General features: G+C 44.3%; 1 protein-coding gene across 6 annotated transcripts in view; it reads right to left on the reverse strand.

Annotated features, from left to right (window-relative positions):
* Positions 1 to 25,830, reverse strand: part of LOC132976945 (plasma membrane calcium-transporting ATPase 1-like) — a 104,624-nt gene that overhangs the window by 69,653 nt on the left and 9,141 nt on the right. The window contains exon 1 of one of the 6 annotated variants that reach the window (XM_061041229.1): positions 1,741 to 1,905. The exons of 4 other annotated variants lie outside the window; for them this stretch is intronic. The gene's annotated coding sequence lies outside the window, so the exon portion shown is untranslated. Of the gene's footprint in view, positions 1 to 1,161; positions 1,609 to 1,740; positions 1,906 to 25,830 lie in introns of those variants that run through there. One more of the 6 variants, XM_061041230.1, reaches the window with a different exon arrangement.

The raw sequence follows: 25,830 nt of genomic DNA on the forward strand, positions 1-25,830 counted from the left end.
CCACATGGTCGATCAGATAAAGAACATAGAACAGATCTCAAAGAGGGTTCAGCATATTGACACCACGGCTTTGACTCTGGTCATTGTTCTTGTTATTGGTAATGCAGAGATGGTGTGGAGACGAGTGAGTGGCGCTGGTGGTTTTAAAGAGCCCAGCGTAACTGTGCCGTGGTCCATTGCAATTGGATTGTAATGCTGTGGCTTTTAACTATCATCGCTGAGCAGAAAACACTTAATACAAAGTCCTAGAAGATCATTCACTCTGACTGTGACATTACAGATGTCCGCTTCACATTCATGAATTTTTCCTGATGATGTCTTGAAAATAAAGTGAGTAAAAAGCGTTCTTTGGCGAGCAGGTTTTGCTGATGTTTTAGAGCTTTAAGGGGTATTCTAATACCTGCGATTTGAAATCTGTGTAAAGAAGATGACTTTCTTCCTTTGTGCAAATCATTTGAGCACACCATCAGAAGTAACTAATCCCATTCGTACACATTCATACACCACAGATTAAGCAGCAGGAGCAACTTGGGGTTAAGTGTCTTGCCCAAGGACACATCGGTCATGTGGCTGCAGGAGCCGGGGATCGCCCCATGTCCAATCACACAGTGGGTACACCATGATATTACAGATGCAATGTTCGAGTACATAGGCGTAATGAAGGAGGTACTGCTGCAGGATTTCGGTGAATTAACGGCTACAGACACCTGTGTTGTAAAAAAAAACCATTATTTTTCTAAATACTCAGGTTACAAACATTTAATAAGATCTGTTTTAAAAGTGGTTTAGCCAACTTCACTAACAGTTAAAACCACAGCAGAGAGCGCTGAAACTGCTAACCGGGGGAGTCATGCAGCCATCCGTTTCTGTCACACTTTCATGGTTTATGGTTTGAGGTAATGACAGGAAGTCTTGTTGTTGCTCCTGCATTGGTATAGGTAAGCTAAAAAAAAAACAAAAGGGCTACACCGTTAGCGACACCTTTACTCTGAACCAACGGGAAAATGCTGGATTTGAACAAACTCCTGAAGTCATTCCAACAAGAGAGCCAACAGGAGTGAAAACAAACCAACACATAAAATACATAAAAATGATTGAATTACATTTTAAATCAATTTCTGCCTGAACTGTCTGAACTGCCTTTAAACAGAATCAACCAACCTGCTTTACTTCATGCTGGTTAAGATGCTTTTGATGGAAGGTTGTCTGCAGTGAGTCCAGCAGAGCTTCAGTACACAACTCACTGATCAGTTTGAGATTTGATAAGATGTAAGGTGATCATGGTGTGAGGTAACTTGACTGTTTTAGTAGTAAGACAAGTTGTATGACACGTTCATACGGTCAGGTGTGGACAGAGTTGGGAGACTTATGAAAGAAAGAAAGAATGACACAAATGACAGATTTCGGGTGTAGTTTCACAAACATCACACACTCCTTTTTTGTTTTGTTTTGCTTGTTAGCTTCACCACCACACCCACTGAGGTCTAAAGGTGAGAATTCCTATCTTTAGACCTCAATGACATACCTGCTAACACACACACTCAAGTTCTGCACACACACTCACCTTTTCCTCCATGTCATGTGACTGAGTGTGCAGCTTTTAACGAGTGACACGGACAAATATGTACGCACACACACACACACACACACAGATAACACACCCTCCGCCAGCTCTCACACTCTGTTCACTCTGCCATTCATGAAGCATTAGGTTGTGTTGCAAGAGAAGATAATACGCACATAAAGAGATGAAGCGCTGTCTTCATCCCATGAACACGCCGCCTCTTGTCTCCACGTTTTTACTCGTCTCCATTTTTAAATCCTTACAGGTTCTGTTTCTGTCAGATTCAGCGTGGCTCAAAAAACACCTGAGCACCTGCAAATCCTGCCGAGCAATTCAGAGGTGCGGATGTTTGCTTCCGGGTTAACAAACCAGCCAATGAAGAGTCATTGTGGGTGTGGCTAAAGTAACCCACAGCATGGGTTAAGGGAGTGTCCTACATTATGTTAGTTTAAGAGCCATAAAACTCTAAACACTCCGAGGCTTAAGACAAACACAACTTCATTCACTCTGAACTTAACAAGCTGCAGTGGGGGCTGTTTACTTTTTAGATTTGTGTATTTTAACATGTATTACTAGCTAACTAACTGTTTGAGATCAATTTACAAGACAGTTTAAGACCCAAACAAAGACAAATAGATCTACTATATTTGCACCACATAGCATCTTTGCACATCAGCGTCCATGTGGGACTCAGCGCCACCTCTCTCAAGACTTCTCAGTGATCTATAATGACAAATCAGAGACTCTTTAAAGGGATACTTCACCCGTTGAAACATGAATCTGTATTGACATTGGGTCATATATGTAGTAGGAATGTGAAATACATTTTGAAGTTGGTGCCTTCTTGGCCGAGAAAAGGCAGAAAGTGTCTTTTTGGCTCATGTGGATGAAAGACACCAAATCCCAGAATGCACAGCACCGCAGGCCACTCCCACTAAAGGTCCTATATTTACAGACTACACATACGGTCGTTTCCTCAACCTCTTTCCGAGATTTCTTCCTGAAGGAATTGGCATCTTGGAAATTCCTGGCAGAAAAACAGACTCTATGTCTGTGTCCATAGGCAAACAGTGAGCGCACCGACACTACCAGTCCGCCCCAGCTCGAGCCGGCCCCGGCCCCTCGTCCTCACCGCCGCCGTCAGGCAGGCCTTATGTCTTGGCTGCTGAGCTGGCGGTGGAGGCCGGCCCTGGCCACTATACAGCGGCTCTTAGAGATAGCCACGAACATCCGATTCGAGCACAAGACCTTCAAAATCCCCTTCTTCCATATCAGATTTTTCGCCATTATCAGCTTTCTCCATAGAGCCTGTTAGCATAGCTACCAAGCAATATGGCGGACGTTAAGTTTCGATTCTGGGCGTGAGTTCCCACCCACTGATCTGTGATTGGTCTGTAGCTTCACTGGTCCAAAATATGAGAAACTAGCGTTGTAGTTTCACCCCGCTAACCGCAACCGCTTCGATGACGCAAAATGACGATTTTTTTTTTTGCGTCATCGGAAGCTCCTTTTCAGACTTAGAAATACAAAGATTTCCCATCTCAGGGGAAAATGAGGGCTACCTAGGTTTCTAATGATACAAAGCTTAATGCAAATGGAGGAAGTATCCCTTTAAGTTATCGGCGGCAACCCTGTAAATATATCAGGACTTCATTGTTGTGCAGATTTGATAAGTGGTGGTTACCTGGTTAAACTGTTCTTATTTATTATATTTAATATGTTTATTATGATCACAGCATTAAACAGCTCCGGTTTCTCCTCATGCAAAAAACAAAAAAGGAAGATATGAACGGCAGCTCTGATATCTCCATCATGCCTACAGAAGAAATGGATTGGCTGAGTGGAGTGTTGCACTTTGACCTCACAGACTCATTTAAACTTTAGTTGGTAAAATAATGGTGAAACCAAACATTGATCTTCTTCACTATACTATATCAAGTCATGTGATAAATGTAATCCTCACCAGTTACATTCTACATGTCTTTATTTAAATAGGGCGTAGGGTGGAGACTCCGTCTACTGGGGTGGATTGGTACCTATTTTGGACAAATATAAGTTAGTCCCGCCCTCCTGTGTGTGTTTGAGAAAATTGCCTGTTACACACTGAAGAAGAGCGAGTGCTCGAAACGTTCGTGTGGCAATTAAAAATGTAGTTTATCTTTTCATTTGGTCCCCCATTATTAGTATAGTGCACACGATTAAACCCAGAGAACACATCTGGATTGTGAAATAATGTTACACTTAATGTTCGACTGTGATTGAGACTTTGTGAGGTAATCACAGTTTGAGCTCAGCTTCACTTTTCTACAAAGAACAAACAGGTGGGACAAAAATGTTCAATGAGAAGCTCGACAGGACGAGAGAGAGATGAAGAGAGAGAGAGAGAGAGATGAAGAGAGAGAGAGAGAGAGATGAAGAGAGAGAGAGAGAGAGATGAAGAGAGAGAGAGAGAGAGAGAGTGTGTGAGGGAGAGAGAGAGAGAATAAGAGAGAGAGAGAGAGAGAGATGAAGAGAGAGAGAGAGAGAGAGATGAAGAGAGAGAGAGAGAGAGAGATGAAGAGAGAGAGAGAGAGAGTGTGTGAGAGGGAGAGAGAGAGAATAAGAGAGAGAGAGAGAGTGTGTGAGAGGGAGAGAGAGAGAGAATAAGAGAGAGATGAAGAGAGAGAGAGAGAGAGTGTGAGTGTGTGTGTGAGAGGGAGAGAGAGAGACAGATGAAGAGAGAGAGAGAGATGAAGAGAGAGAGTGTGTGTGAGAGGGAGAGAGAGAGAGATGAAGAGAGAGAGAGAGATGAAGAGAGAGAGAGAGAGAATAAGAGAGAGAGAGAGAATAAGAGAGAGAGAGAGAGAGTGAGCATCCACAGGATTGTTAATTTCTGCTGAGATTATTTGTGTCTTTTGAACATGTCATGATATGTTACACAACAGAAGCCACACGCTTCCTGCCTCATGCTGCGCTTCCATCATAAAGAGATGGAAACACTCCCGTCTCTATGATTGTGTCGTTGCTTTTTTTCCCCCATATTCTGATATAAATGTGTTTGATAATCAGCCCACTGAGGAGCGGAGGGGAAGAGGAACAGATTTGTTTCTATTGTTTTCATGATGTCTCCGTGTTGACTCTTTTTAGAAAAGACCTGAAAACATTGAACCGCGCAAACGTCTTTGTCACATGTAAACAGTTTTTCAGGAATAATCCACCTCGGCGAGAACATGACGTGTGGTGAAGCAGATCACACGGCACACATGTCAGGATTGCCTTGAGGATTACCTTCAGTTAAATGAAACAGCTCGAAGAAGGAGAGTGACTCATGCTGACTAACATCCCATCCACCATTTTTAACATTCGGAAATAATGTTGGATTTTACACAGAACGCTGAGGTCACATGCTACATATGATTGAAGATATTTAAAGAAAGAATGTGTAACATTTAACACATAAATATATCAGAAATCGAGTCTATCCTGTGTAAATGTCTCTCTGAGTCATGACTGTCTACAATGAGTGAGAAGCTCGAGTCCCGCTGGCTGTGTTGTTGTCAGAGTCGTGTTTACATGGACGCGACGGCCGGCTCCTCCCCTTGTGTATAAAAGCTGTTTTAGTCACGGACGAGAGAGAAGAAGAAGAAGAAGAACATACTCACTGATTATTTGAATGTCGCATAAACGTTTGCATGCAATGTGAAGCTACGAGCTAACTAAAGAGCGCTAACATTAGCATGCTGACACTACAATGTAGCTCGATACAAGGACAATTTTGTCCACCCCTTCATTTAGTGCTTAATTATTATGCCTTCAAATTTGATTACTCCCCTGGAGGCTTCAGTATGGAGGAGGCGTGGCCAAACAGCAGTTTGTTTTGGTTTCATGCTGGTGCTCAAAGGGCGACATCTACTGGATCAAAGAGTCGCACATTCTTCCTTTAAGAAGGACGTTTACTTTTGTTAAAGATGCCAAAAAATTTGACCAGATGTGTCATACGGTCTCAAAATGTAATCTACAGAGGCTCTGAAGGCTCAACTTGAAGTGCATTTTGAAATCACAAGAGGATAGAGTAAACAACAACATCTGACCGATGTAAAACATGGCTAATGTGCTGTTTATGACAATGAGCTTCTCTGTTTACATGTGGAGTGTTGTTTGTTTTTAACGGGTTTATTTGTTGATTTAACTGTAGAGGTAGCCAATCGTATCGCATCAGGAAGATGATTTGACGAGAAACTGTCTGAGAGAGAAAAGAAAACCAAACACAGGAGAGCTGCAAGGAGCACTGACTACACAGAAACCTTCTTCTCTAAAGCGGGACGTGAACAGAAATCTGGACTCCAGAGCTTCAGCTGCATAAATAAATCAAGGCACGAGGAACACTTTCACAGGCTAACAAGCCAGCGATGGTGAGACAGCACACACTCATACTTGCTAATTAGTGCCAAGATGAATAAAATACAAGCTGAACGTTGCTGAAGGTAAAAAAGCTGGCGCACAGACCTCTCAGAACAGTCTGTTAGGACACTTCACGGCACAAGAAGCTCGATTTGTTCGTCTGATTTTTGCATGAAAAAGGATGAGAGGTCAATAACAACCAGCTGCGTTTCACCGGCCACGCCAGAGCATCACGCAGACATTTTAGATACATGTAGTCATTATTTAATGAGTTCCTTATCAGGATTAGTTCCTCAAATGTTCCCCCATCAACTATGTTTATAGGAAGGAAGTATGTTTTTTGTCATGCTCCTTTTTAGAAGCTTGTTAATCTTTTTGTTTCTTTGTCTTTCAATCGTCTTTTGGATTTTCTTGCACATTATTTTGTCTTGATGTATTAACTACATTTTATTTTGAAGGGTATCTATCCAACAGATCTAATCTAGCAGATTCAGAGTGTTATGTGTCGGAGGCTGTTTTACTCCCCTGGTCTTCATTTTTATTTTACATACTCAATTCTGGTTTGACACTCTGTTATTATGAGACATGCTTCTCACACACTTAGGCCCAGAACTACACACACACACACGTGCACAAACAGGAAGTGTCGACATGCATTAATGGAGAGCAGTCTGGGACATCAAGCAGCACGCCAGAGAACCTCAGCAGTACTCAGGAAGTGCCCTGCCATCTCTCCAGTTACCAGACCAACACCAGGACTTGGACCGGCAACCCTCCGGTTCCCAACCCAGGCCCCTACAGACTGAGCTACTGCTGCTCCCCAGTTAAGCTTCTGCACAGAAAATATAGATGGTACAGAGGTAATATAAATAACAGGAGCTAAAATGTTAAGCACGCTAACAGCAGCACTTGACAAGAGTTGTAAATTAAGCAGCTTCTTATCTGACACTCAATGTCATTAACTCTCTTTTTGTCTTCACTCACTGTAGCCAATCAGCATCCTCCCTGCTCAGACGAGTTTACCATGCAGGAAAAGAACAAGAGTTGAAACTAACAATACTATCTGTAAGATTAGAGTTAAAACTCACTACACCCCATCTAACTGTAGGCCCTCATGTTTTTATGAGTTTTAAATTTTTATGAATAATCCCCTGAGCTTGTCTTGGAGGGGTTATCATTTCATGGGATCTTCTTGCCCTAAAACCTGTCTTACAGGTAGTATCAATGATGGACTTCAGAATATTTAGTGCTCTCTTTGGTCTCTTATAATTTACATTTCAAATAAGAAATCAATGTGCAGCTTCTGATTCTGTTTCAAAGCTGCACATGTAGAACACACACACACACACTCACAAACGCACACAGGACCAGTTTCAGTTCATGAAAAAGGCTGTGTGGTTTTTCTTCTTCTCTGTTCTTTAAATTGAGTCAGACCGTCCCCTCTATTCAGCAGCTGCTCTCCTTCTTCTTCTTCTTCATCTTCCTCCTCTCTGCTCTCTGCCTCTGCAGACACACCTGCTCTGCATACTAAACCAGCAGCCTGCGCCGCCCTCCTGCACACACACACACACACACACACACGGACACACAATCACAAACACTCAATCCCTCTATGCAAACTCCCTGCAGGCCACACCCTCCACACAGAGATGAACTTTTTCCTTGTTGCAGCCAGCAACAAATCACACACACACACACACACACACACACACACACACACACACACACAAACACTCCCATTGAATCCATTGAATCCTGTCACAGTGGCTTCACAGACATTTTGCATGCAGGGCACGTCAAACACTGAGCAGGGAGTGTGTGTTTGGTCTAGACGGGGATGTGTGTGTATTATAGAGAGAGAGAGAGAGAGAGAGAGAGAGGGAGAGAGTGTCGCAGCATGCCAGACAGAGCAACAAGAGAGCGAGTGAGGGAGGGAGAAAGAGAGAGAGAAATAGAGAGAAAGGCCAAGAATGCAGGAGACCACACCCATGTCTGCAGTCATGTGACCGGGGTGGAAAAAGGAAATCCCCACACTGCAGAGAGACGAGGCAGAGGGCTGGAACACACACTCTAACACGCACACACACACACACTAGTTGAATGAGTCATCACAGGAAAAGGAACAGTACAGATGTGGACTTACTGGCAGTTTCCTGTTAGTGTCTTTATGTTTTTTTTTAACCTGCTCTCTCAACCCTTCAAACTCTTCTGTCTGCACAAACAGAAAGGCGTTTGATGTCGACTAAGCCTGATAAACCATGAACAACAGAAGGATTAAACAATGAGGGAAAGTGTGTTATTGTCCTCAAATGTTGTCTTACATTTAATACTAAATTGCAGTGGGAGTTTGTGCTAAAGACAGTGAGCTTTACCCTTTACAACTACAGGTCAAAGACACACACACACACACACACACACACACACACACACAACACACACAACACACACAACACACACAACACACACAACACACACAACACACACAACACACACAACACACACACACACACACACACACACACACACACACACACACACACCTCTTATATGTAAACAGACAGCACTGCTCCAGTGATACACTGTGATGTCACACCCCTGTGCCCGACTTTAACGTGGACGTTAGGTGTAAAAGGTACTATACACTGTAAATATGAATGGATGAAGCCTGAGTGACGTCATCCATTTGTTCCTGCAGGGGTCTCCGGAGGCTCATCAGCAGCAGCCGCCATGCTGGAAAGGCTGTCTCAGTCTAACTTTCAGTCAACCTAACGACAGGCTGAGAGCTGGAGCTGAGGTGGGTTTTAAGCCTCTGGACGAACCTTTACATCGCGCCCACCTGTCAATCATATCAGCTATGCGCTTAACTATGGATAAAGCGTATCGTTTTCAAAAACCAAACAGACAATAACTAATCAGACCTATTTTGTACCAGGCTGTAAACATGTTCATTTATGCTGTAAAAGCAGATTTTTTTGCCTGTGGTGGGTATGGGACTTTCAGGTGTTCCTGGAGCCAGCCTCAAGTGGACACTCGATGAACTGCAGGATTTTGCACTTCCGCATTGGTTTCATTTTTTAACACCGGAGGTTGCCGCTTGGGTGGCACGTTCCTAAACAGCAGTGCTAATAGCAACGTGCGGTTATAGTGAAAATAAACCTGGATGAATAGAGTTGGTGCTGACGGCTGCTGTAATGCTCCGACTATCCAGTGATCATCACAACTTTCCCACCCGTTCATTACAGTCAGTACATATTACAGACTGGTCAACCAGAGCAACAATCTATTTGGACGAGCTGCTCATACGTAAGCTTTTACGTTCAAATTGAAATCATATCTGAGAGGCTTGACTTCCCAATAAACTGGAAAAGTTATCCTCTCCACTCCCTGTCCCATCCAGATAAGAATCTTTGTGGACAGAAATGAGCTGCATCATGATGAGAGTGCAGCTTCGCCCGGTACAGAGAGGCGGTGCAGAGAGTTTATCTCAGCAAAACAGGAGCAAACTGCGCGGAGAAGCAAAAGTTAATGTGCAGGGTTTTAAGCTTGAATATCATTAGCACACTATACCTTGAGATGGAGCGGATATAAAGCGGCTAATGATGCACGATTCACGGCGCCATCAGCTGTGCCATCCACTCTTTTTCCACCCAATGGATGCTTGTGTACCAAGTTCGATCCTCGAGACACTGGGAAGTGTTTTAATGGTTTTTCTATTTTCAGCACTGAAGGCTTAAGAAATCTGAACCCTAAGCAGATAAAAGCTCTGCTGTCCAATCAGAGGATGAGCAAACTGATCGATAAATGAGGAAGATGCTCAGTTTGATTTTACGACAGCAACGTCCGCAACCGGAGAGACTTAGTGCAGTTTGATGAGCTACAAGTAGGTCGAGATTTGCAACACAACAACAGATGATGTTACAGCCCACATCAACATGATGTGTGGTCTTGTATATCATAGTGACAGAGTGATGGAGTGATGGCGATCATGGACAGATGAACCTTGATGCAGTGAGATATTTCAGGGGCAGACGGCTTGGACAGACCATAAATAATAAAAAGACACACACACACACACACACACACACACACACACACACACACACACACACACACACACACACACACACAAGAAAATCAACAGTCTTTGGTTTCATGTAGAAATCTCATTCCAGGGATTCCTCACACACACACACACACAAGAAAATCAACAGTCTTTGGTTTCATGTAGAAATCTCATTCCAGGGATTCCTGACCGACTGACTGGATGAGAGGACAGTGTTGACAACCTGAGGCCTCCACTGTTTATTGTACTGCTTTGTCAGTGTGTGTGCGTGTGTGTGTGTGTGCGTGTGTGTGATAACTTGCTGTCCTTGCCTTTCACTGCAGCAAAAGAATCAAACTATGGCAAGCTGGTTGGCCAAACACACGTGGTTCCTTGTGTGTTATATCACTCACAGTTTTTGTCTGTTTCTGTATCTACCCTCCAAGTTTCTGCCTCCTAAAAGGTAAAAAGTTGGAAGCGTCTGACGTTAAATGGGCCAATAAACAAGTGTGAACACATCCGCCCACGCAGAGGGTTGAAGCAGAGCTCCGTCTGCGTCAGCTCGGGATTAAACTCACTCCTTGATGTTCGAAAGTTAGAGACTGCACAATCTTTGGCTGAGCAGCTCTGGAGACGGAGAGTGTTCAATAGCAAGCCTCACATTTTTGTAATCACATCCTATTCGCTGGATGTTTCTCCTCATTCTTTTAGTGATTTTAAGAATCAATAACTGAGCCAAGAAAATATGTTTCCCCCCGCCCGAAGCTTCAGTGCTATCTATTTGCTGTCTCCATCACATCAGTGGGTGAGGGGAGTTAGAAAAGGGAGGCATAAAGATGTTAAATACTCTATTTTCAAAATGTTAAGTTTTACGATACTGGGTTCAAAATAAGATTTTATGACAGTTTTCTTTTTATATAAAGTAATGAGACTGAAGACAATTTATAATGAAATCTAATTAATCTATTTAAATTCTCTGACAGTAAAAATTATATATATTTTGTCAAATCGACTATTTGTATCAAATGAGGGATCATTATATGGAGTCATTTTTGAAAATGTCCACCAGCTGCAGCCTCAGTGTAAAGATCAAATGTTGATATGTTTTATGAATCTAAATAATAAAGCGCCCGCCATCAGATGAAGCGACAGAGGGGAAGCGAGGGAGACAAAAAGGCGGAGGAGGCGACACCGCTGATGAACTCAGAAGGACACCGGAGACGGCTGCACGGAGAGACGACCTTCAGGAAAGAAGGCGTCGCCCGGGATGAGACGGATCAGAACCGAACAAAGAGCAGCAGCATCTGGAGAGCGTCCAGAGATCCAATAATCCTGTGTACAGCCTGAAGCTTCAGCCTCTTCATCACTGACTGTACATACAGCGTGTGTGTGTGTGTGTGTGTGTGTGTGTGTGTGTGTGTGTGTGTGTGTGGACACATCAGACACCAGTGGTACCGGTCGGTCCCCAGGTGTGAACGACGTGCAGAGAGGCAGTCAGATAAAAGGCTCCATTGTTGCAGCAGATGAAGGACAACAGGCTGCAAAAATCAAAACACACAGCGGGCTGAAGGATTTAGAGCTCTGTGCCTTTAATGTCGGAGCTTTTCATGAAACAATACGCTCCATTAGGGTTTCTGCACAGCAGGGGAGGGAGTCAGGCCGAGTAAACGGCCAGGTTCTGATGAATATACTGGAAAACAAATCAATAAAAACTGGCTGATTAAACCCGTCGTTACAGAGGTGCTTTTCATAACAATGTAAAGAAACTTTGACTGGAGGGTTTTCATCACATGGGCCCCTCAAGAGTTGTTCTGTTTTTTTGTGTGGCTGGTAAATGGACTTGAGCGTGTTCTGGTCTTCTGACTACTCAAAGCGTTTTTACACAGCAGGTCACACCTACACATTCACACACTGATGGTGGAGGCTGCTGAGTCCATCAGAAGTAACTAATCCCATTCATGCACATTCAAACACCACCAACCCAAGGGAGCAACTTGGGGTGAAGTGTCTTGCCCAAGGACAAATCGGACATGTGGCTGAAGGAGCTGGAGATCAAACCCCCGACCTTCCGGTTGAGAGACGACCGACTCTCCTGAAAACGACCACTACGACGTAGCGACAGAAAAGATCACATGCAGAAGTATTAATCAGGCGTTAAAGTGGAACCGAGACGTGTTAAGCCTTTTTTTTTTGTCTAAGGGCATCTCTGAACTTTGTTTTCTAGAAGTAACTTGATGAAAGTGTGTCTTTTTATCTGCAAAAAACGATGACTATTAAAACATACATATTGGGTATGAATTACATATTTTATTATTCGAATGCAGCATAATTCTACTTTATCAGATTACTCAAATTTAAGATTGAAATCACAAGACGTTATTTACAAACTCTCCTCTTAAATCGAGATAATACTTTATCTGACATCACAAAAGTTAACTGCTCCTGGCAAACGTTACTACAGCTGCAGCCTTAACACAACATATATATATTGAGTTCATTTCAGTGTCACTCTGAAAAAAAAAACGCTGTACAGTGAAAAACACTCAAATGACCACAAAGCCAGACTGAAGAAAGGAGAGAAACTCAGTTTGATTATGAGCATTCAGTGATGTTTTAAAATCAGATTATCGAAAGTGTTGAAACTCACACAGTGGTGTTTTCTCGTCTGACCACGACACCAGAGGAGCGTGTTTACTGTAAACGCTGCTCGACGTTACAGCAACAATCACAACACTCTGCGGTACCTGGGAACAGTTGATCCAATCACAAGCCATCGGATCCTTCTCAGACATGAGGGTATTTTTCTGTCAAAGCCGATCCACCTCCACCTGTCACACCTGGCCCTTAGCCGTGTACTTCTTAAACTGTGAGAGTGTTTACATGTTGAACTGTAAACACTGCTGGAGGGGAACTCTCTGAAAACAGGCTGAGCAACCAAAAACACTTTTCTGTCAGAGGTGCAGTTTGTGGCCAGCTCAGATCACGTTTCATATTTAATTTATCTGAAACGACCATGTCCATCAAATCAACACTCGGGGGTTGTTGTAGCTTAGAGCAGTGTTTATAAAGGGGGGGGGGGGGGTCACTGAGGGGGGCTTGGATACTTGTACAATACAATAAAAGGTCCATAAAGAAAGAGATTTGCTAGTTTAAGGTGAAAGCTTGTATTTGTTTTAAAGGTGGTATCAGTAGAAATGTTTTTTTTGTAGCTTGTGAACACAACATTCAAACGGGGCCCCTCCCCCTGGGGTCATCGCCTAAAGAAGCTCACACTCACTGCAGGATGTAGTGTGTACCTTCACTGCACGCTAGCACTACCTCAGGTGTTTGCCTGTCCAAAATCAAGGCAGAGGACAGGATCTCTCCAGACACAAACACACATGTTTGGAAGGCCAGAAGTGATGATTGAACAGGATTCTTTTTTTTTATAAATATACAGTATATTTTTTTTGAAAGGATAAAGCTACTGACTCCATCTTTAATCTCATATTATCCATGAAATATTGATGAACAAATGCTTAATTAAAAGAAAGGTTAATGTGCCCTTCACCTTGTTCTATAAGGAACCCTCAGTCAAACTGTTTAACATGAATTCATGCATTTATTTATGTTCCTCCTCCCGCTCCGACCCGCCTGCTCTTTGGAGGGGGAAACGTTTGAAGTGCGTCAGCAGCTGTGCAGCCGAGGAGACCCTCCCAAATCACCTCCGACAGCTAACGAGCTCCGCAGGGCTGCGGGGGCGGGGCGTCCCCGCTTTGATGAGGCCCAGGTGAAGGCACCTGCAGCTGGGGCAGAAGCCAGCTGACCTCCCCTGAGCCGCTCACTGACAGGTGGAGCCCCAAACCAAAGAAATCCTCTGAGGGGTTCAATCAAACTCTGAAGCAGAAGGTTCACACTGAGCTGTAACAGTTGATGCTGGTTAACTTCAATGCTAATACGTTAGCAAAGTGGCAGGAAACTCTTTGAGTTTCAGCCACTCCAAAAACGGAGGTCGTTGCCCTCAGAGACGTTCAAAATATAATTCAGTGGACTCCTTCTCTCAGACACGATCCAAAAAATGTAGAGGAGCACAAAAATCACTGAAGGCAAATTTATTTTGCCGCAAAGGACTAACTAAAATAAATGTGCCGTAAGTTATTTGTGGGCTAATCAGTTAGCCTTGCACCTTAAGAGAAACCAGAGCTAAGCTTCTAGCTCTGATAAATAAATAAAAAATCCCTAAATTGATATGGAGACAAAATAATATAAAAAAAAGCCACATCCAATCCAGTTTGAACAACTTGAAAACAACTTTTGCGTCACAACTTTCCAAGTTCACATTTGCACATTGTCACACACCTGACCCTCCTCCATCGCCTGCTGTTGTTGCTTTTATTCATTACTGTGTTTTAAAGATGCTATTTTGCTTCTTGTGTTGCATTGATGGCGAGTTCCCAGTGTTGCCTCACAGCACGAGGAGTTGAGTTCCCTTCAGATACTCCAGCTTTCGCCTACAGGTTAAAGACATGCTCATAGGTTAATTGGAGACTCTTAAATTCCCTGAGGGTGTGCATGGAAGTGTGCATGGAAGTGTGCATGGAAGTGTGCATGGAAGTGTGCATGGAAGTGTGCATGGAAGTGTGCATGGAAGTGTGCCTGGTTGTTTGTATCTGTCAGCCCTGTGACTGATTGGAGTCCAGTCCAAGGTGTAACCCCGCCTCTCGTCAAATGACAGCTCAGATCGGCTCCAGCCCCCTCCCTGTGACCCTGAACAGGTTAAAACTGTAAAGATAATGGATGGATTGCTTTTTTTTTTTTATAGGATTTTGTGTTTCAGACTTTGCATCTGTAAATGTAACCTTTGAATTGCTGCAGTTCTCAAATAAAATATCTCAGTGAAATTACTTTACATGATAATCACCGAGTGAGAAATGAACGGTTTCCCCTCTAAGAAAATTAGACAGCAGATTTTCAGGAGTGTTTGAGTGCTCTGTGTGTGTGTGTGTGTGTGTGTGTGTGTGTGTGTGTGCGCCATGGGGAGTGTCTCCTCACAGGTTAGATAACAGCTCTGTCTGCAGCTCGGTGATAAGCGGGGCACACCGAGCGGGCCACGGCAACATTTTTCCTCACAAGGTAAACGAAGAGGGAGACAAAGCTAAAAATATGACGGCGCTGCTCTGTGAACATCCCGACAAGATAACACGAGCACACAACACGTCCGACAAAAGGCTGTCAGGCCATGCCCCTTCCTGATGACATCGCTCACATACCATCGATATCGGAGCAGGCAGAATCAGCTGCATGAGAGCGTTTAAGAAGAGTGGACAGACACATCACTTTGTCTCCAAACTTCAGATATCAGGTGGCTCCATTATGGAGCTATTATTGTGGCAAAACTATTTGAATAGCTCCATACTCCATGTCACAGGAGAACAGTTTGTAACGTTCACAACATCAGGTCTCTGAAGCTAAAACCATAACTCGAACTTCTACGGGTAAATGCTGAACATGAGCATTTTTAGGAAGCTGGTAAATGAAATTATAGATTGGCTTTCATGAGACAGCGTCAAGCGGATTGTTTGCTACCTTTAGCTGCTATAATGTTATGTTAATGTTGGCAACTTTATAATTAGGAGGGGGTGGGGCAGTGGTGCATGGAGGCTATTCCTCCAAGCAGGCGGCCCATATAGAATCTGACCTGTAGCTCTTTTCCTGCATGTCAGTCCCCTTTCTCTCTGTCCCTTATTTCCGACTCTATCCACTGTCCTATCTCCCCAATAAAAGGTACAAAATAAAAGAATGAGGAGGGGGTTTCATGTCAGAAACGTAGCCAGAAACACCTGGAAAAAGCTCGCTAGCTGACCTCTTAAGTATCTTACAATGCATAATATAATGTTATTGTATGAGTCGCTCTTGTCAATGAAGTTTTATCGCGTCGTCTGAACGATCTCTCTCTTTCAGCTCTCACCAGCACGATCCTGAGAGACGGCAGACGACGGTTCAGAGAGAGAGAAACGATCGGCACCAACAGAAGCCGGTTCAATCTAAACGAGGGACAACAGCATGGGAAACAAATGAGTGATGATGATGGTGGTGAGCGTGAGCCCTGCGTCTGACTCATCTCAGCTGCTTTACATGTGAACATACAGCGCTTATCTTAACAAGAGGATGTTGTGGTGCAGCGATTTATAAACAGCTGTAGGAAACGGCTTATCTCCTCTGGCTGAGGTTTTGTTTTAAAGCATCTACGAGGTTTTTATTTAAGTGGTTATAAAAACGCCTCGGTTACAAACGTGTGACCTATAAAAAAAAAAAAAAAGTCTGACTCCACCACTGTGCCACCTTTCCCATTTGTGTGAGCATCTCAACAAGAGGGAAGTCTTTTCTGCCCCTCCCTCCTTACAGAACGTTTGTTCACCATTGTGGCGGTTTGGGTCACTGTCTTTATTCCCACGGTCTTTTACAGCCGACAGGTCACCCGGCAACCTGAGGAGCATTCAAAGTCAGCCAGTGATCACCTTTTTGTTGATACAATTGTGGACTCTTACTGAACAGACTTGAATCTCCAGACATTGTCCTCCGAGTACTCTCTGAATCTTGACATTTCAATCCTCCCGCTGTGTTTTTAAGACCTCATCAAAGTCATATGGATGTTAAAGACGGGTTATTTCAGCATGGTTATTCTTAAACTGTCCCCCGGAGCGATCACTAACAAAATTAGACTCAACTCGATATTCAACCAGAAGAGCCTTTAATTACAGTTTCCCAGGCAAATCACTGCAGCGATTACATCACTGACCAGTGTATAAGAAGCCAGAGGTGATACTTGTTGTTTTTTAAAGTCATATTTTCTAATAATAGCCGACACAGGGGCAGGACATGCAAAGGGGGGAAAAGAACAGAACTGGCCAAAGAGCAATAAACAATCAAAGGGATCCAGAAAAAAAAAAGGTGAACATGAGAGTCGACCCGGGTTGGTTATTCAACAGATGAAGAGAATTGCAGGAGTTGAAGTGACACTGAAATGTCCCTGTTTCTTCTAAAACAAATAATAATTAACAAATGATTTATGTCGTTTTTATTCAGCATTGTTTGGAATCCTATCAAAGAAACGTCCAAATCCATAGAAACAAAACAAACACTTGATCAGCATCTTTATAAAGCAAGGCAATGGTTCTTATAGTCAAAGTAGAAACACTACCACTTTTGTCCACAGGGGCCGCCAGAATCAACAGAAAATGGAAGTTCCTCCAGCAACCATCCACTCGAGTTAATACAACCCAGCTGAATCAAAGATCAGAAGCCCCTGAATCCTGTGTACTGGGAGCACTGGGAGCATTCAGCAGCTTCCTGCAGCTCAGATTTAATGTCTCCAAGAGGGAAATGGGATCAGCAAATTTAGACAGATGGGTATGTTCTCTCAATGTTCAATAAGAAACACTGATGTGAGCAATATTTCATCTCTATGGAAGTCGACGCTACAGCTTCATGACTCGGAATATAGTGACTTCTATAATGTCGTCTGAAAAGCATCGACTCCACATGTTCGACAGGAGACGGGCGCCGTCCTCCACAAGATAAAAGAGCAATTAGCAAAACGATACCCCTCAAGAAAATCTGTTTAGACCACCTCATTCAACTGTCTTCAGAAGGATTAAATACAGTGTGTTTAAACTTGATCCTAGGGACGCAGGTTGCCTTGAGGTTAGTGCACTTGCCCCGTGTCCAGAGGTCTAAAGGCCCTGACACAACAAGCAGACGGCAAAGAACTAGTGGTGACGAAGGCTGACTTGTCTTGGGCAAAAAGTTGCACTTGAACACACCACAAAGACTACAGCCAACGACCAACCACCACGTACGTTCTGCACATGCATGAGAGGAAATAACTCTACATGCCAGCAGGCGGCGGTAGTCCGTTGTTCTGATACGAGACGATCATTTTCACACGGCTGTCGCTCACCACTCGTATTATAGGTAGCCTACTAATGGAGAATAATGTCTGATAAAAAGTTGAAAAAGGCGCTGGCGTTGTCAGCCCTCGGTCTTTTAGTGGAAAAAGAAAAGAACAGGCGGAGGAGACAGATAAAGAGAAACCGCACTAATGGATGAAAGCATGGATACTACAGCAACATGCTCAAGGGGCTTTACTGAACCTGAGTCGAGAGCTGGAGAGAAATGAAACCTCCCAACAGCCAATCAGAGAGATCCCTCTCACCGACCGCGCAGACGCCGACCGACACTGATTTGAATCGGCCAAAAAAGGCAGACGGGGCCCGATCTCCTTGGTGTGTCAGGGCCTTAAGTCCTCCAAGCAGGCTGCCCGGGTTTGAATCCGACCTGTTGCTCCCTTACCGCTCCCCACTCTGTCTCTCCCCTGTTTTAAATACATATTTCAACCAGACGAGTCTCAAGGTAAGAATACGCTCAAATTTAGCGCTATCTATAACACGGCTAAACAGAGGATCAATCATGTATTGGCCTTTAGGTAACCCAGGAAACAGCAGAGGTCAGAGGAAGTGTTGGATGGATGGAGTACAGGCTGATAGAAAAATATTCAAAGCAACATTTTTCATGCCAATCGGCGGAAACAAAACGAGAGAGAGAATGAAAAAAAAAAAAATCAATGTGAGCATCAACTGAAGAGGTCAGGTGTGCATCAGAGAGCAGGAGTCATTATGACGACCATTATTCATGTGGAGCTGTGAGGTCCACGCTGATCTGTCTCTGGAGAGTCCTGCAGAAGGAGGGGAGGGGAGTGGAGTGGGGGGGGGGGGGGGGGGGGGGGTTACCTGTCTGATTGATTGATTCTGCTGCAGCCTCACACTGTGCACTAAAAACATCCTTCAGGTTAATGTCCTCACAGACAGGAAGTCAACCCCGGAGACACGCACAGACAACACAGCAGCCGTCTCTATTAGTCTCCCTACACCGCGGGCCCTTTTTAAAACACGATGCAGCACCGCTCCTTTAAGGATGGCTTTAGATTTTGTTAAATAGGCAACATTAGAAATGCGCTGAATCGGCCTTTATTATTAGTTCCTGTTTCCACTGCTCTTCTGATTGTTCAGAACTTCGGGTCACTGGGAGGCTTTGACGCTGTAGAAAAATGCTGCAGCTGTTCATACATTTTAGTTTCGCAATAACATCTTCACGCTCTCTGCTTTTGAATTTGGAAGAATATATACTTTTTTTAAGATTTATTCTTGGGCTTTTTGAGAGATAGGACAGTGGATAGAGTTGGAAATCAGTGAGAGAGAGAGTGGGGAATGACATGCAGAAAAGGAGCCACCGGTCGGATCCGAACCCGGGCCGCCCGCCTGGAAGACACCAGCCTCCATACACGGGGAGCGCCCACTAACCACTGCGCCACCAACGCCCCAGAAGAATCTACACTTCATGATGCAATCCTCCTGGAGTCTGGGACTTTTCCCTCCTTCAGACTTATTCTTTAGGACTTATTGTGGAAACTCCTTAAGAGGCTGTCATTGTTGTGCAGCCTCATACTGCGAGTATACCAGATGTTATGGAGAAGTAGAGCATGGACTTCCTGTTTAACAATGGATTCCAGCACAGCTAGATCGGAGAGCTCAGCTGTTTGTGTTCACTACATGATGAATGTGACGTTTGCGGACAGCTGCAGAGCTGGCAGCACATCAGCTATATCATACAGCACAGAGTGCATTATTAATGAGGAACAGTAAACAATGTGATGCTAAATTAATCACAAAACAAAATGAGTCATCAACATCATACGCTCACTAATGGGAGTTTTAATCTGAGCAGCGAGCGGCCATGTTAGCAGAGCAGAGATCCTGTTGGAGGTATGTGTGTCTTGTTATAGAGTTGAAAACAGACTCCTGATACTGACGCTTTAAAGCGATTAACACAGTGGCCAAACGGTGTAAATACAACCGCCTGTGTGAGGCACGCTCTCCCCAATAGTCTTCTAATTGAGTTGTGGATGAGGAGTTTTTAAATCAGTCAATTCATAAATATCACGTGAGGAAAACCCAGACAGGAGGAGACGGATTAAAGACGCTCCGCTGTCCACGCTATGGGAACAAAATAAATATCGTGTTAACTTGATTTAAATATGACAGACATTTAACTAACATGACTGCCCCAGGACACAGTCTGAAAGTGATCCTGATGCTCTCATTGGGTAACATTAATTAGATTATTTCAGCTAGTGATCATTCATGATTCGATGATGAATTTCTCGCCCTTCACTTCCCAAACGGCGGCATTATTCACCCAGCCACTTTGAAAATACGTTAAGCTGTCTTTACTTTTGGATTCTCCTCCTAGTATAAGAAACCATCACCGAAGTGAAGGTCCGGCTGAGGACGTTGATGTTTTTAATGGTTGATATAGTCTATTTTTCTGGGGTTGTCAGGCAAAGTAAACATGTGTTGTTATGAAGAGATGGAAAACTCAGAACCTGTGCTGCAGATCCACAGAGTGTTCAAAATCAGACGGTACTTTCCGCAGATAAAACGCCTTTGCCAAAGGTCACAGTGACCTTGACCTTTTGACCACAGAGATAATCTGCTGATCCTCAGTCCGGGTTAATGTTTGTGTGGGATGTGGAGATATTTCCTGCTCGCATTCCTACGATATTGCGTTCACAAGAAGGGGGACGTACAAATGCATAAAAAGGGACGGATAAAATAAAATGAAATATTAAGAACTGCAGCCGCAACTCTGACCTGCCCAGAAGCATTAAAAGGGGTCCTGGTTCAGGTCCAGGTGCTGCAGGAAAGAGAAACTACAGTAACGTTTCAGTTTCACCAAATCACACCTGAAAACCATCCTTACACTCTCTGCAGCCCTGAACAGCTCTTCTGTGAAACATTTTCTCTCCTATTGTGCAGCGAAACAACCCTTCATAACAGCCGTCAGCCTCTTGCAGTGCTCAGCAACTACACACACACACACACACACACACACACACACATTACTCAGCCTCAGATGACTGCTGGTGGAGCATCTTGTGACCGAGTGGAAAAAAAGCTTCACAGTCTGCTGTTTATTGGCCTGAAAACCAGTTGGACAATGTGACACCACACATTCCTGGGTTTTTATGAACAAAAAAAATAGCTGTTCAGGCTGCAGAGAGCGGAGTCTGAAACACAAGCTGCCATTCATGTTCAGGGGTGTATCTGACCAACCAATCAGAGGGCAGCTGAGTGTGACAGGGTGGTATTCAGCGCAGGAATGTGATGATGTGAGGAAGTGATAGAGGATGTATGTTTCTTTCTTAAAGGGTCAATATGAAGCTCAACAGAGAATCCTGAACGCACCACGGCCTCAGGGTGCAGCAGCACCTCTTTAAGTCTCGAGTGTTTTTAAAAAGTGTTCACAGCTTAGCATGAAAACAGAAACAAGAAGCGTGTGTTTGGGAGTCCTCAGGAAGAATTCATACAGGAATATGAAATAAATAAGCTTCCTATAGCGTCATAAACCTTTTTCCATCAGTGGATCAAAGTATTTCCTGCACTTATTTTCTGCAGGTCATTTTGAGTTTACCTCCTGCTAGCTGTCTCTTATCCACAACTTCCACCAGATACGCATGCACTGATTGTCCGCTCCTCTCCCTTACAACTCCGAGCTCCCTCGGCCGTCATCTCTGCACATACACTGTAAATATGAATGTTTGAAGCCTGAGTGACCTCACCCATCTGTTCCTGCAGGGGGCTCTGGAGGCTCATCAGCAGCAGCCGCCATGCTGGAAATCCTGTCTCAGTCAACCTAACAGAATGAGAGCTGGAGCTGAGGCGGGTTTTAAGCCTCATGATGAACCGTTACATCGTGCTCACCTGTCAATCATGTCAGCTACACGCCTGACTATGGATAACAAATATCGTTTTCAAAATTAAAGCTAAGCCGTTTAAAAAAAAAAATCACCCCCTGTACACTGTGTGCCAGTGATGACAATAACTAAATCAGATACATTTAGTTTTTTGTACCAAGCTGTAAACATGTTTATTTACGCTGTAAAAACAGCTTTTTGGCCAGTCATGTGTATGTGACTTCTGGTGTTCCAGCGTCAAGCGGACACACTGCACGCCTTTATACTCCATTCAACATTTTTTGCTCAGATTCGATCTTTTCGGTCTGGCTGTTTATATTCTTTTTAAATGTTGAGTGTATCAGACTCCTGTGTAAACCGGTCAACAGACAAGACGTTTACATGCAGCACGTTGTTAAGAGAGATTATTTATTATCTGCAACCCCCTGCAGTGGTGACGTCATGTTTGGTTGTGACGGTCGCCTACCATGCTCCCTGGTTGGCTTGTTAAAATGATTACGATGACCTCCTCAGTCTTAAGTCCTCAGTTCATGAGCTGTAAAGATATGAGGAGGTGGAAAACCAAGCACCAACTCTGCAGTTTGACCCTGATTGTTCCTACAAGTTACGTGAAGGAGTTTGACATGTTTTGTTCAGAATATTACTTATATTATATATTTCAATATATATATTAATTAATATATTATATTACTTATATATTATAAGATATTTGCATTTTCAAAACTTCCTATGCTGTTGGAATGCGAAACACAGAAGTATGACATGTTTAAAAGTCACATAAAAAGCTGTGAAAGTGTAGCACGCACACACACACACACACACACACACACACACAGAGCTCTCATGTGCCTCCACCACCCTCTCCTACGTGTTGGTTTCTGTTGAACTTTGAAATGAAAAGCCACTTCAGTCTCAACGAGCACATGATGTCACAGAGCCGAGGCCAGGGGGCGAGCCCAGAGTCCGCCTGTGACAAACACAATCACAGGTCAGGAGGACAGAACTGCAGATCTGATTCTGCTCACCGCGAGCCCGATGTCACCGAGTTAAAACGACACAGAGAGTTCAACAAACTCGAGCGGAGTGAAGTGTTTCTTTGTAGAGGAGTTCCAGATCAGCGGAGCGGCAGCAGGACCGTGGTGTGTCTAAAGTTTTTACCCTTTTTTTTTTTTTTTTATTCGGTACCGGTTCACCATGTGCTGGCTGTGACAGCAGAGTGTGTTCACATGTGAGCCGTGTGTGTGGGCTGTGATGACTGGCTGCGTGCTGATCATGTTCAGTCACCGCGGTCAAACAGAGCCACGCCCAATTCTGCAACACAAACACTGCATTCCACCGGGTCCACCACACACACACACACACACACACACACACACACACACACACACACACACACACACACACACACACACACACACACACACACACACACACACACACACACACACACACACACACACACACACACACACACACACACACACACACACACACACACACACACACACACACACACACACACACACACACACACACACACACACACACACACACACACACACACACACACACACACACACACACACACACACACACACACACACACACACACACACACACACACACACACACACACACACACACACACACACACACACACACACACACACACACACACACACACACACACACACACACACACACACACACACACACACACACACACACACACACACACACACACACACACACACACACACACACACACACACACACACACACACACACACACACACACACACACACACACACACACACACACACACACACACACACACACACACACACACACACACACACACACACACACACACACACACACACACACACCAGGAGGACCTGAGCAGACAGACCTGGTAGATAGAGGTAGTTACGTGTGTGTGCTGGCAGCGCTCCCGGTCAGCTCCACATCACACTGTCAGGAGGGCAGAAAAGAAACCTCAGCGGGGGACTCTGTGCAGCGTCTGCAGTCTGAACAGGAACCAGGACTGAGCGTCTGCAGGGTTTCCCCCACACAGCTCCTCATGCACCTCGGCTCGTGACCACCTCTGGTGACCTTCTAAAAACGTGTTGCACAGTGCGGCCCGCTGCACCGCAGAAGCGACACTCTAAACTCATTGAATGTGACACAATTTTAATTTTGAAAATGTCTCTCACTGATTCATAAAGCATTTGTAGGAGTGGGTTCACGTGATATCAGATATCACTTTCTGAGCTGGATCACATACACATGGAATCATTCTTCCTATTGGTGGAGTCACTTTTGATTTCAGGCGTGGATAGGACTGAAATCTGAAACACACACACACACACACACACACACACACACACACACAGCACCTGTTAGCTGTACAAGGAAGTGAAATCTCGACTGTTGCCAACACAACATGAGGAAACCATCAAGCCTTCACTTCCTGTTGGCTCTCCATCCGCCCTCCATCTGCTCACTTCCTCCTCTGACCCACACCTTTCTCTCAATACCTCTGAGGGGATTGTTCACTAACACACACAAACACACACACACGCACACCTCCGCCCTGCAGTCGATGAGTACCCTTCAGACTGAAGTGACTCCAGAGTCTGAGTGGAATCTCGTCCTGCTGTTGAACTGCAGAGTTCTTACAATGATAGAAAGACTTGTTATTCTAAATACTTCTACAGTCCAAAATGTTCAGCCCTCATCAGGAGGCAGTCGGGTCGGGTACCACGGCGATATTCCCCGCCCCGATCTAGTCGTTTTAATTTACACCTCTGACTCTTCTCTTTAATACCTCTGCTTGTTTTAACACTACAGTTGTGATTTTTTTTCAGTAAGTCGATGCCACAAGTTCTAAACGATAAACTTCAGATCAGCTGGCGCAATCGAACCAAAGCACCGTCTAAACTGCACGAAGCGGGGGCGCTGTTGTTGGCGCAGTGGTTGGTGCGCACCCCCCATGTACGGAGGCTACAGTCCCCGGTTCGAATCCGACCTGCGGCTCTTTTCCCCCTCTCTCTCTCAGTTTTCAGACTCTATCCACTGTTCTCTCTCTCCAATAAAGGCCTAAAAATAAATCTTAAATTGTACAAATTAAGATTGCACAACCTGCTCACTGTGCTTTATATCTTGTGTTTCACTCATGACAGATAGCAGCCTTTATTCACAATGGAAGACAATAAATGTAAACACTCCTTTGTGTTTTCATTGTCTTTTTCTACGTCTTCTAAACACAACAGCAAAATCTGTGAACACAGCTGTTTGTCACACCATCATCTCCCGTTTCAAACTGTCCATTAACCCACACGAGGTTCATATTCTCCATCTTCAGGAGTGAAGACACAAACCAAACGGAAACATTATGAAAGTAAAGCTTTAAAAACAAACACACACATACACACAATCACAATCACACAGAACGAGGTTTAGATTAGACGCGAACAGATTTAGGTCGCTGCGGGGCTTCTGAGGCTCGGAGTTTAGACAGTGATGAAATAATGAGCCTCTAACTGAGTCAGTTCACTGTCAGAGTGTGTGTGTGTGTGTGTGTGTGTGTGTCTCACTTCTGGCAGCTTATTTGTAGAAAGCTTGGGCGCTCTGTGATACACACTCTCTCTGCCGCAGCATTCCTCTCTCTATTCTCTCATCTTTATCAGTTGTTAACATGCTGCAGAGGGATGCCAAGTAAGCTGCCAGCATCACACACACACACACACACACACACACAGAGACACACACACACACACACAATGGACAAGAGAATCTCCACCAACACCCGTCTAAATTACACAGCTGCTCCGAGCTGGCCGTGAGTCTGTTTGCTGCAGTCTGTATAATATATAATATATGAAGGCCAACATTATGGAACCTTCAGACAGCGAGCGGTTCTTATGAGGTCGTCTCCTTTTTGTAGACTCGGAACACATAGAGAGCGCACAGCGAGACGCTCTCCACCTGTTGCAGTTACAGCGCCGTGCCACTCAAGCAAGCTCTGTTATATAACGTGATGTTACAAA

This window comes from Labrus mixtus, chromosome 7, assembly GCF_963584025.1.
Source record: "Labrus mixtus chromosome 7, fLabMix1.1, whole genome shotgun sequence".
Classification (NCBI taxonomy): Eukaryota; Metazoa; Chordata; class Actinopteri; order Labriformes; family Labridae; genus Labrus; species Labrus mixtus.